General features: G+C 34.6%; 1 protein-coding gene across 16 annotated transcripts in view; it reads left to right on the forward strand.

Annotated features, from left to right (window-relative positions):
* Positions 1-14,167, forward strand: part of nrxn1a (neurexin 1a) — a 1,334,105-nt gene that overhangs the window by 1,198,344 nt on the left and 121,594 nt on the right. The window lies entirely within an intron of this gene.

Here is a 14,167-nt window from a genome sequence, read left to right on the forward strand (position 1 = left end):
AACTAATGAGGTTATAAATTGTTTCATATTATTTGGCTACGAAAAATGAAATTTTACCAATAACAGAGCAATTTACAAACCATAAGTGTAAAAACCATCATAAGTAAAATGTTGCTGGAGTGTGATAAAATGGTTATGTGAAACTTTCAGTCCTATACTGTATTGACTGCTGATGTATGTAATCCAGAAAACGGGTAGTATTCTTTCACACTTTACCGTAGCTATTCAAATAATGTGCTAATATGATTTATGCACATTTAGGGTTTGAGAACATTTAAATTGAAGATTTTGTTTCCAAGTCACTGTTTGGATAGTTTACGATGTATGTATTATTTATCTACAGTTGACCAAATGAATTTGGGTTTACATAATGATGATTAACAATGATATATAATCAACTTAATTGTTCCTTAATCCTTTGAGTGTAACTGTACAACATAAAAACAAATTACAGCATATTGGCAATATTACTCCGAAGCAACATGTAACACATTGTATAAAGTAGAAGCTTGTACAGTATGGGGCAGTAAGCTACAATGAAATTACACAATTATTGCAACTAATGAATTGGTTATAAAAGGAGAAAGAACAACCCAAGAATTAAAATTCTTTCTGTACACTAATTGAAGTGCTAGATATCCTCGAAGTGCCCTCCATACACTGAGAATACCATTGGTTGGACTGCACATCAAATAACGAGCTGAGAACATAGAACAGTATAGCGCAGGAACAGGCCCTTTGGCCCATGATGTTGTGCAGAACTAATTAAACTAGTAATTAAACTCATGTGCCTATCTAAGAGCCTTTTAAACACTTCTATCATATTTGTCTTCGTCACCACCTTTGGCAGTGCATTCCAGGCACCCACCACTCTCTGTGTATAAAAACTTGCCCCGCACATCTCCTTTGGACTTACCCCCTCACCTTAAATGCATGCCCCCTAGTATTAGACATATAAATTTTGAGAAAGAAGTACCAGCTGCCTATCTATGCCTCTCATAATCTTGTAGACTTCTATCAGTGTCCCCTCAGCCTCCACCGCTCCAGGGAAAACAACCCAAGTTTGTCCAACCTCTCTTTACAGCACATGCACCATCCTGGTAAACCTCTTCTGCACTCTCTCCAACGTCTCCACATCTTCCTATAATGGGGCAACCAGAATTGAATGCAATACTCCAGATGTGGCCTAACTAGTGTTTTATAAAGCTGCAACACAACTTTCTGACTCTTGAACTCAATGCCTTGACTAATAAGGGCAAGAATGCCATGTGCCTTCTTTACTGCCCTATCAACCTGTGCAGCCACTTTCAGGGAACTATGGACTTGGACCCCAAGATCCTTCAGTACATAAACACTCTCAAAGGTCTCACTGTCAACAGTGTGCTGTCCCTTTACATTTGATCTCCCAAAGTTCAACACCTCACATTTGCCCGAATTAAACTTCATCTGCCATTTCTTCACCCATATCTGCAGCTGATCTATATCCCGCTGTATTCTTTGGCAACCTTTTACACTACCCACAACACCACCAATCTGTGTGAGTTGTTAGGCAAGTGTTGGGAGTACTGAAGCAAATGTATTATTGAAAGACACTGCAGATTAAATATTTTTTGGCACACCAAAGACGATTTACAAACTCAGAAGCTTCTGAAGTCCTGGAAAGATTAATAGATCAGTAGATTGTTTGGTTAGGCAAGGATGGTGAGCTGGGTGTGGTTGGGGTCAGTACTGTAATGGGAAGTGGCGTGACAGTTTCACGGGAGTTCAGGTTTGTGATTAAATTGAATCGACCAAAGGCAGGTTTTCAGTGCCAAACCAGAATCTTATTAAGGAGGCTGCTGTTAAATTGTGCTGCTGTAGAGATCACAGCACTTTTTGTGTCATCATGGCAAGCAAGGTTGAATTTGCAAACTGGCACGATTTAACTAATTGGCCATTGTAACTTCATTCCACTCAAAGAAGTAAAACAACACTTTACAATTTTTAGGCCGAATTTCCTAATCTTTGTGACCAAAATCAAAACAATGCTTTTTTTTAAGAAAAACCATTTTTAAAACTTAACAAGCCATTGATGTACATGTTGTAATTAAAGTATAATCTTTGATGAACATACCAGGGAATAAATGATGTATCATGAATATGTTGGTACAATCTTATGCATTGTTTAGTGTCCAGTCATACAATAACACACAGTGTTTTATCTCACATTTGTTTTGAGGGTTAAATTGATGCACATCAGGCTACAGAATTATAGAGAGAGCTAAAGCAAATTATTTGAACTGAGTGAGACTGAACATGTACAAAGATAAAATGCTGCAGATGCTGAAACTCTGAAATGAAAATAGAAAATTCTCAGCATATCTGTGGAGAGAGAAACAAATAATAAATGAACATTGAACTGAAACATTTACTTTAGAGTTTTAATCTACAGAGAGAAAAATATTGCAAGATTTTATTAATAAACTTTAATAATGGAAATGCATAGTCAATCACATTCACAATATGGACGAAGGTAATTAAAGTAACTTTTAATAGTGACAATCTATTACATTGCTTGCATACATATTGATTGTATTTTCATAAATTATTGGGAGTTTTCCCATGTCTCTTTATAAGCAGTCAGGATAAGCAATCACTTTATAAAACATTCTTCCCAAGTTTTTCTGATGGCTGAGCTGGTAAATATAGTGAATACAGTTGATTTGAGGTGTGCTCATTAATAAGATTGAAAATTCTCATCATTGAGTTCACTGATATTAGCTGAGGTATCCCTAAACTGGCAATGGTAAAATTCAACCAGCAAATCCTGTTCTAGATAATTATATTTCAGTGGTAAGTACATAATGTGGATGAGAGGTGAAGTGACGATTTGTAAATCTGTGATGTGCTATTCAATATTTTGCCACAATCTGTATCTACCTTCACCTTGGTCAGATTGCTAGAGATTGGTTAGTCAAAACATACTCCTATCCAATTTCATTCAGGAATATTAATTAAAAAATAAACACATGTAGAACTGTAGGTAGCTAACAGTTTTAAAATGCCAGCTCACACAATGGGTTGGAAAATCTCATTTTGGCCAGTGTTCTGGACTGTAACATTACAAGTCCATCTATAGAAATGAAAGTCCTATTATATTTCCAGATACTAGTCAAATCAAGGAGTCTATAGTAAATATTAGCCCTGAAAATAAACTGAACATGAAGAACATTTCAGTCTCAAATCAGTAATACACAATTAAATGGTGAGGGATGGATTTCACAGGGTTACTGTACTCATGAATGAATCAAATTATCTGAAGCTATTGAAGTTATATTTTCCTGGCATGTTTTACAAAATTTCTGGCATGGACATTAATTCTATGAAAGGGACGTAGCCTGCTGCACAAAATTCAATCTGCATTTTTGCCCAAGGTATGAGAATGAATTAATTGCTTTGACGTGTAATATACAACTAAATTCACCTTGAGAGAAAAAAAGATATATGGGAGAAAAGCTGCAATTACTTTGTTTTACTGAAAAGCTGTTTTAAACTTGTTCTGTGAACTTTGTAAAACAAACCAAATTGAGATCACAAGAGAACTGCCGAAAATCCTTGTTTAACAAATAATTAATGCAAGTTTACAGACCATTAAGTAAAGTTATTTAATAATAATTAAGCTAGGAGCTTTATACAAGATTAAAGGTGCTACTTTCATACAGTTAACTCTGTATGCTGTGAAAGCTCCATCTGCTTATCTGATAATAAGTTTCCTGAACTTTCATCTATATTGGTTGTTTAGATGTTCCAGCAAAAGAGGAACCAAACAACCAAATTCATGTAATCCAGCAGTCAGTTTGTTGAATTTCTTGTGTATACCTGCAAGTTCAATGATATTGGGGACATGAATGGCATTGCTGAGTTCTGAGAACATTGCTAATGAGTGCATGCATGGAAAACATAACAACCAGCTCCCAAGCAGAACATTATCGGCAGATAAAGAGTGATTTGATTTCAAGCTTTGAAGGATGATTGCCATTGCATTTAATAATTGCTTTCAAGTTAATATCAATAATTTCAGATGTAAATTGTAATTATGCATGTTGTTATTTCTTGGCACTGAAATAACTTAAGATTATTTTTCATGGTTCTGAAAGGAAATAACAGCAATGTCATGGACAGGCATGAAAAATAATTTATATTCTACTGATGAGACTCAGTAAACAACTGACAAATAGTGAAATTATAAGCCAGCCATGGACAAATTCAGTTTACATCTATTTAAAAATACAATTTTCTGTTTTCTTTTTATTATTTAGCTAGTTAGAAAACAGACATTTATAAAAATAGGTGTTTCTATGATATAGTTGGGGTGAGATGAAAAGAACTGCAAAAAGGCAATATATAAACTGGAGTAAAGCCATATTTAAAGAAATGAAACAATGGAGATGTCCAGTACTAGAGGCACCAGTTCAGTTTCGCCTCCCAAGTTAGCTTAAATTTGTACCTCTGTGACTAATTACAACTTTACATATTAAAAACCATAACTAATTATGCTGTTTGGAGCACAGTTTTATCCATAATAAAAATGCATTTACTGTTCCAGTTTGGTACAGCTTCAAAAAGATTACATTTCTATCTGAAGCTATGGAGCTAGTTTACATTTCAAACTCTTGTGGTGAAAAAACATATATAAGAAGCCAAGAGATGTATAAGATAAACAAGACATACAAGAAGGCTGCCCTGAACAATAGTATTTAATTTAACTGGATTGCATATGTGTGGAATTCCCTTGTTTGTTTCTGCAGTCTGCCAAGTGCTTAAAGATTGCACCTTGAAGTGGTGATTTATTAGTTGAAAACGTGCACATAACACAATGTACAGATGCTCATTGCACCTCAGAACCCCCTAAAGTCATATGAGCACACACATTGGAATCCAGATTTGTGTAGGCAATGAGCTTGATGCTTAAGTCAAGCACATTCCTGTAGATGGTTGGTCCTCAAGCACAGCTTGCATGTGATCAGGTCTTTCAGTTACAGTGCAATGAAAAGGTAGGAGAAAGCTCTTTTTTAAGGCTGGAAGTGAGCAGGAATGCTTTAAGTCCCATATTGCAACAATGTTTCCCTCCTCCCAATTTCCTCACCTTTGACCATCCCACCTTGGTCTCGGTGGGATCTTCTAATATGACTCTTTCAAGAAAAAAGGCAATCTTCATCTTCTGTGTGAAAGATGCATTGGCTTATGGGGATGACAAGCTTACCCAGCATCTTGGTCATGTGCAGAAGAAACCAGAAGAGTTCTAGTCATCATTTTCAACTATGCAATTCCTTTTCATGTCTGACTTCCTACCCAGACCTAGACAAAAGTCTCTGATTCTGGACGTGCTAAGCAGAGTGGAAGTTTCAAGAGCAGTGCGAATCTATGATTTGTGCAATTTAAAGAAGAAGAAATAAATCATGGAACTGAATTAAGCAAAATTTAATCTAATTTTCAATTTTCAGTTTATAAATATTTCATATTAGTAACTCTTTTGTTGAACAATAGGTATGTTGAAAATTTCTTTCATTCAATCTATCTCAATATGTACAAATAATTGTTGGTCATGATTTTGGGAACATTAAAGTTGTCTCTAACCTAGGCATGTTACCCATTAAATGCATACATGTGGAAATATTTTCCAGTTCCCAGGCCATATATATAATGTAATAATAAAGCAGAACACTTCCTAACTCTGGAAATTCATTATTGACTATTGCATTATGTTAACCCCTTCTGAAGTATTCACACAAGCCAGTTGCGATATATCATTGAACAGAAATTAATATCACAAATCAACATTGGTTTTGATCAGTTTGTTTTCTCTGAGTGATGTACTGTCTCAGGAATAAAATGTATAGACCTTCTTTCTGAAAGACAGGTCTGTTGAAATAAAAGTCACGTGATGTAATAATGTTGAATGACAACAGCCAGTAGCAAGATTCAGTGCACATGAAAAGAAAAATCTTCCTTCTTCATCAATACAAATAATAACCTAGATTGTTAGAAATCATTGGTCAAATTGAGTACATTTTGTCATTATCTTCCACTTCTTTTGTGCTATCCAAGTAACAGTCACGCAAAGGCTGTTTAAGCAGTTAGTTAGTCTTGTTTTAGGTCACTGATTTCAACGAATGGTCCACCAGATCTTATGTTCCAAAAGCCTGTATGTTAGCTCTAACAATTAATTTAAATTTGTTCTAATTTTTTTCTGATCTTGAATCTAGTATTTTCTAAAAAATCATGAAATAGTTGCAAAAAGCATGTTTGTCTCCAGCTGATGGAAATTACTGTATTGTCACTTGTATGTCTCATTCATTTTTTTTAAAGTGGTGCCTCTGGTGCTGAGAATGCTAATGATTTAATGACCAACTTTTTTTGTAGGAAGAACTGTTTTAGGAATAAAATATCATTGTGATTCTTGACTGCTTCTGTGAAAGAAAATGAATAGTAAACCAATCAAAATGTTAGCTCTTTGAATTCCTTTACTTTTCATTTCGCCAATGGCTATGGACAGTGCATAAAGAAAATTGGTGAGCTGCTGCTTCAATGCTCTGCTTCAGATTAAATCAGAGAATGTCCTTTCTTATATTTTATATTGGAAAATACAATTTTCCAATTGCCTCATGCAAATATTCCTTTTTTCTTCAAATTACTTTAATTTTATTTGAGCCAGAGGTATTTAGATTTAAAATTTCTAGCCTCATGCAATTCCTCAGCAGAGCCACCACCTGTGTTTGAGGGTATGATGGCTAGAAATTACAATCTGGAATAGCCCTGTACAAAAACTGGACATCTTTAACTCATACCCTTGTCAAAATAACAGATACAAGGATTTTCATATTTAGCATTGGAGAAAATACAATACTGAAATATATTATTAAAATAAGTTCTAAATATCATAAGCTAAAACTAACCTTCGAAGTTAATGCCAAAATTTAAAAGTTAATGCCAAAGAAAATTACTCAAGAAGAAAATTACTCAAGATTGAGCCAACTGTATAATCCAAATATAAACCCATTGCTTTAATGTATGCCTATATGAAATATTTGGACAACTTTCTTTTCAAATATGCAATGGTCAATGCCCTGACTGTTCCTTGTGGTAAAGCACTTCGTACACCAGAACCCTCAGAGGTAAGCTTTTCTATTAATCTGCTACATTTTTATTGACAGTTCGAAATCAACCATCCATGTTCAATGGATCCTTAAAGGGAGGAAACAATGTGTCCTTTTCACACCATCAAAGTCTTCATAATTTATGATCATCAATTATATCTTCCATGCTCCAGCGAAAGCTTTGGCATTTTTTAACATGATCCAGTTCTTGAGAATATGTTGCACAGCCAAACTTATTCTAATTAACATGTTTCATTCATAATGCATAAATTCAAAACCTTTGGTGACATTTCATGTTGGGATTTTGTCTTATCACTGTTGGCTTTCATTAGCCTTCCCAGATATCACCAGTATTTCGGTGCTATCTCTTGAAGAAGGGAAGGAAGACATCAATTTAGAAATTAATATTAATGAGAGGAATAAATTAATCCTACTAATTTAACAGAGACACTAACTTGGTTATTTTACATGAATTTATCACTTGTTAAAAGGGACAAAGGAATACAGTTTGAAAATATCTGGATTTGTACATTTTTGACATCAGTAGCAATTTTAACCTTACCGACTTCTCATGGGGAAATGAATGATTTAGCTGAAATGTAGTACTGGATAAATTAAATGAATTGTTGAGTATATGTTTTCAAGTTATGTTAAAAATGTAATAATATTGCTTAAAATGGCTTAACATTCCTTTTTCATGATTTATATAATTGTGTATAATTGTTTCATTGATTACAAATATTGCTAACTTTATTTAATTTAGAAGGCAGCATTGAGATTTTGGGCTAGATTTTCAGTAGAAGTTGTGTTGCTTTGTTCAGTCCCAAATCAATCAAACCAATGCAAAAGGTTCAGGAACTTTGAACATAATTGATATCAAATGTCCTTGATCTTTTGGTCTGCTTTAACAAATATCTTGCTGGTACCCAGCCCAACTCTCAGACCTGGGATTTGGGTCCAGATTAAATTAGTCATTATTGTGGATTTACAATAATTGTGCTTGTTTGCAGAGCTCAAAGGAGTGTCCTAAATTAAGCTGTTTTTTTTAAAGTGTAAAGAAACTAACAGGCTTCTTTGTTTAAAAAATAGTCAGGAACTGCATATAGTACCCTAATGTAATGAGTAAATCTTACTTGAATAGCTTTTTAAAGTTTTTCTTGATTATATAAAATCAAGTTATTCACATGTGATGGACCAGACACCAGCATTATTTTTTTTATCATAAACCCTTTTCCGGATGTATTAATCTGACTGCATAAAATTGTCTCTCATAAACATATCAATTTTCTTTTTTAAATGCATTCTGAAACACTGTCTAGTTATGCCAGACTTCGTGAGATTTTACATTTTTTAACAAGCAAATGCATTTGAGTGGAAATCCAAGAGGAACTATACTTAAAACTAGTGTGATTTTTGCCCTGAAGCAAAAACTCTTGGCCAAACATGGCCCAGAAAATGAAACATGAAATGCCCGGAAAATGTTTTAACAAGTGTAACATAGGGCAGTCTAGTGTTACTTTGCATTCACTTGCTTTTAGCTGGCATCTTTGTTATTTGTAATTTGTATTTAAAAATCTCTATCTGTAGACTGAAATGAAAGAAAGTAGTAGTGGTTGTATATTTGTGTTGTTGAGTCATTATTTACAAAATCTGTTTACATACCTGACCAATAGCACAGAATAAAATGTATACTCTTTAAATTGTATAATTTGTAATGGATTATTCTTGGATAATAAAATGACTTAGAGGCACATATATACAAATTGAAATGCCACTCTTAAGTGCAGTGAAAAAGACTGAAGTACTTGCTTTGCCACAGGCTCATTCTGTTAGCTGAGTTCTGACACGTAACAGATTTTATCTTCTGAGTGCCATTTTCCATCAAGTCTGATGCCTATGGCTTTGAGCTTGCAAGCTCTCATCTAAACAATAACCTCTCTTCCATTGTTCCAGTTCGTTGACTTCAAACCATGCATAATTCTTAGGGAATGTTATGACACTTTTCTACCCTGCACATTTTGATGGATGTGACAGATACTGAGATAGATCCTGCTTAAAACCATGCAATGACATTTATGAATAGAGTTTATTTATGTATTTATCTTTCCAATAAAGTTGTTAAAAACAAATAATGTAGTGAATTGAAAGTGCAATAGAATACTGAAATTTGGATTTTTTTTGTTTCAACATGGAATGCTGTCAAATTAGAATTGTAGTACTATGTAGCATGAGATTTCCAGTTTGAGAGATGTATAGAAAAGAAAATTACAGATCAGTTAGCATCACAGGACTATGCTTATAGTCTAAGAGTAGAGGGGCAATTCTGTGTTACAATTATACACGCAATGTAGCAACAATATAAATTTTCTTAATCATACAGAAAGAAGTAACAGTTTCAGACTATGTGCCTAAGTGCAATGTGTCACTGATCAAAATAGCACTTATGCATCCAATTTTATTAGCTGATGCTGTTGGTTCCAAATGGAAGCCCTGCTGTTTGATCATTTAAACTGAGATAAGCCTCAGATTTTTGCACATGTGGAGTTGAACACACAAGTCCTGGACTTAGCTCTCCACTGCTGAGGATTACAGAGTTCAAAAGGGGAAAGCAATTAACTTTATTATTTATAATTATTTCTTTAAGAAGTAATTTTAAACTTTTTATCATTATTTAGTTCCATTTTAATTTATTTTAAAATGTTTCTAAAGCTGGCAAAATTGGGCTTAGTGTTCAGCCGACTATCAAAGATTTTCAGGGCTCCAGGGTCACTGGAAGCCCTGCTGCTGCTTAGGTTGTATTACGAGAGTCCTGGATACTTTGGGCAAGGGAGATTGTTCCTCAGCATCTGGATTAGGGAAGTGCAAATGCGGGAGAATTTGGGCAATGATTCTGTCTGGCTGACTGGCCAACAAGTTCTGGCCAAATGAGTTACAAAGGCTCAGTTCTAATAGGAAGTACAGGTCAAATATTTGTGATAGACTTTCCAAAGGATGTAGCCAGTGAAAGATTTTCTGATATTTACATTAATTCATGGCAGTTTGTGGGGATAAAAATGATTGCTATGAAAGCAGAGAGATCCTGAAGACAGCAACAGGATACTGTGGAAAGTTTACATTAGCTGCACTTTTGTAAATATATATAACCTATACAGAAATAATCAGGGTGAGGGAATGTCTCCCATTCTCTCCTCCCACTATCTCAATGATCCATTGTTTGAATCAATCTTTCAATTTTGCAAACAATGACATAAATGGCATAGATATAAAATGTTAAAATTTTACATTATTTTTTAAACTAAGAATGGTGGGTCAGAAGGCAAACAACACTCTCTTGTCAACTCTGTATTAAATTCCTATAGGATAGCCTTAAATGTTATGACATTACAACTTTAGGACAACCTTTAACCGGAGGCTTTTATTCAGACTCCTTGGGGATCTTTAAAATGTCAGTATCAAGGAAGTAACAAGAAGCTTCTCTCAGTAAACAGAAATGGGCCACAGAAATTATTTGAGGTCATTTATTTCAATCTGCCCATTCTTCTGCCATTTTAGGTTTTGTAAAATTACTACAATTCAGTAATATCTCATGGAACAAACAAAATTAATTTATATGGTTATCCTGACATTGGTCCATGGTACCTCAATGAAATTGTTGAATCATGTTTTGATGAGAAGAAACATATGATCTGAGGATTAAATTGTTACATACATAATGGGGTATTGTGCATGTTAGGATGTCTTAAGGGCATGAAGTTAGCCTCTTCCTTTCCTCATTAACCTTATTCTTCAAATTTTAATAAACAGTGGAAGCACATTGTAGATTCAGTAAAAATGCCAAACCATCCAATTCCATTGGCACTGAAAATCTCTGAATGGTGAGAATGATTGTCTCCCAAGGAATACTTTAGCTGGTGAGGCCAATTCAGGATCTATGGACTCTACTGCAGTTTGACATTTATTTGGGATGGGTAGGTCTGGGATGTTGATGTGGTCAACAACGTACTAGTGCCACCATCCCCACCTTTCAGTTTCTGTTAACGGAATGCTAAGATCCTGATGCAGGCTCTCTGTTCATCTAAGGCAGTCCTGTGTGAAGTTTCCCCATGAGTAGGTGCTCATTTTTCATTATTTCACATTCAAATTAAAATTTAAATGACTCAAAATTAATACATTCTTACATTTCTTCCCCATCTATTTCCCAAATGATTTCTGGTGGCTTACTGTAAATGTTACCTTGCAATTTGCTTTCAGGGTGCATACAAAAGAGGGCAGGATTAACATTTAGTGAGATTTTTCCCCTTCCTGCCTTCTCCTGATGTCTCTTAATGGATATCCAATCCCATTGAGAGCCATGGATCTAAATCTGTATGTTGCTATAATTCTGTAGGGAGGTTCATACAATATCAACCTGTCCCACTATAGGATGGCACTGAAGATATATTCATTTGTAACGTTAATCAATTGTGAACTATTTGCTTGAGATCTAGATCAACACCCTTTCTTGGTTAACTACTTGAACTTGTGTTTGATGGTTAGAACACTTAAGTGAACTAGTTCCCTGAAGTGAAATCAGGAGAGATTTATGTCTAAATTACACCATAGAAAATTAGTAAACATAATGTGAACCTTGTATGAATTAACAGCCTCAGACTCATTGTCACATGGTGATACTGCTTCAATTCATCTTCTGGTATCAGCTTTTAAACAATTACGATCTTGGTTACTTATTTGAGACATGCCCCATTTTGACTTATTTTATTCTGAAGCTATCTGCTTGAGAAATTCAATAGAGACAGCAGAAAAAAATGCATTAATTCCCAGTGTTAATCATAAGAAGATAGCTAAAGAGTTTTGATATTAATTAGACAAAATTGTTGGGTTTCAACACTAGGGTACTTCTCAATAACAAATGCTAGAATTGTTTTCTCTTTTGAATGAATTTCATTGTAAGTGGACTGCAATAATAGTGTTCAGCTGCAGAAAACTGAACTGAAAATCAAAACGTAACAACAACATAAGAAAATAGGTGCAAGAGTAGGCCATTCAACCCTCAAACCTGCCCCACTGTTCAACATGATCATGCTAAGCTGCATAAGTCCTCAGCTCTTTGCCAGTTTCCATAGCCCTCAATTCCATAATCTTTCAAAAATGTGTCTACTTGCCCTATAAATATCCCCCATGATCTGGCCTCTGCAATGCTCTAGGGTAGAGATTTCCAGAGATGCAGTACCCTCTGTGAGAATTCCTGCGCACCTCAATTTTATATGGCCGTGCCTAATGTAACTATGTCCTCTTGTTTGTGATTCTCTCACATGTGGAAACATCTCAACATCTACTCCATCATGCCCCTGTCGAGTCTTAAATGTTTCAATAAATTCACCCATTCGTCTAAAGTCTAATGAACATGAATCTAATTCTGTTAGCTCTCTTATTCCCAGGAATTAACCTGGTGAATCTCTTTTGGACAGCCTCCAATGCCTGTATAATGTTTATTAAAACACTGTAATAACAATCATTTGAAGAATAAATTGAGGTTTTCACTCAAATATATGTTATAAAGCTTTCAATTTTTAGTGGCTCTTCTGGTCCTCTTGATTAGTGCCTAAGTAAACCATCAATCTGTACTTACTATGTAGTAGTTTAACTTGTATTTGCACTTCTACTACATAAGCTACTATCCATTATGCTAAAATGTCATTAGGCACTCATTTTCAGACAGTGCGGTAAATGTTAGTGGATTTCTTTCTTGTAGAATACATCAAATACTGCACCATTGATGATGTAACACATAATGATACAAAAAAGACAGTTACAGTGATGATTAATGTTAGTTAGGTCTAGCATAGGAAGAGAATAATTAGAGCAAAATTGACAAAAATATAAATGGTATTTGTCAAGGTAAAATATATTCTCTGGGTTTTATATTTTTCTTATGTGGCTCCAACAACTTATTATCTGTCTCCTTCATTGCCTTTCAATGATGGTGCTGCTGTTTCATGTCAAATGACTGACACCTTTATTTGAGAGAGGGCAAGATAGAATTAGATTTCAGCAGTGACAATATAATACACTGGGGAAAGCAAAAAACACACAGCAGTTGGCTTGACATAACTAGTCTATTCCATCTGACCCACAGATATGAAGATATGATTAAGATTTCTTTTTTCACTGCTTTTTCTCAATTCTGCTGAAGATTTTAGTTCTGATTCAAAGGTTTGACCTTTCACATTTTCACTGCTTTCTGAGATTGTGTTAAATTACTGTATTCCCTTGAAGTCTACCTGTTCATACAGAATTAATACACTACAATGTGACAAAATATTGTCTGTTCAGTGGAAGAATGGAGCTGTGCGGAATTCAATCAGCAAGGGCAATGTCATAGCGCAGCCCTTGGATGATCATCTTTTATCCAAACCAAATCTTTTTCAAGTCATCTTCCACCGAAGTAGCAAACAGATTTCATGCCAGAAACTTGAATGCCTATGCACAATAATAGATGAGGCATGTCACTCAGACAAAGCAATATAAACTTTGACAATGGTAGAGTGAAAATAGAGATTTCTCAGGTGTTTGCTGGAATACTTTATAAATAGAGACACAGACTTCACAGGCAATTATAGGTCAGCAAAATATCCAAAAAGAAAACAGTAAATAAACATGAATATACATTCTTTCTCACAAACTGCATTATATTATTTATTGAGTTATTTTTATTATTCTGGCTAATTGTAGTAAGGCCATATTTATTGCCTATTGAAGTTTTGACATTTTAATAGAGTGCTCTTGCAATTGTGTGATAATTCTGAGAATAATTGGTCTGGTTATATCAGAGATTAATTGTGTCGTGTGGCAGATAGTTGTTCCTGTTTAATTATTTAAAATTTGAAAAGAGTTACTGAATTATGTCACAATTGCAGCTACTCTGTTGGTGTCTCATCATTGGTGTGGTCTCCTTGAGGGAATAACATAATTCTTTATGATAACTTATTGAAAGTTGACCAATCAGCTTCATCGCTTCAGCTATTTAGCCA

This window comes from Pristis pectinata, chromosome 3 (assembly GCF_009764475.1).
Source record: "Pristis pectinata isolate sPriPec2 chromosome 3, sPriPec2.1.pri, whole genome shotgun sequence".
NCBI classification, from domain to species: domain Eukaryota; kingdom Metazoa; phylum Chordata; class Chondrichthyes; order Rhinopristiformes; family Pristidae; genus Pristis; species Pristis pectinata.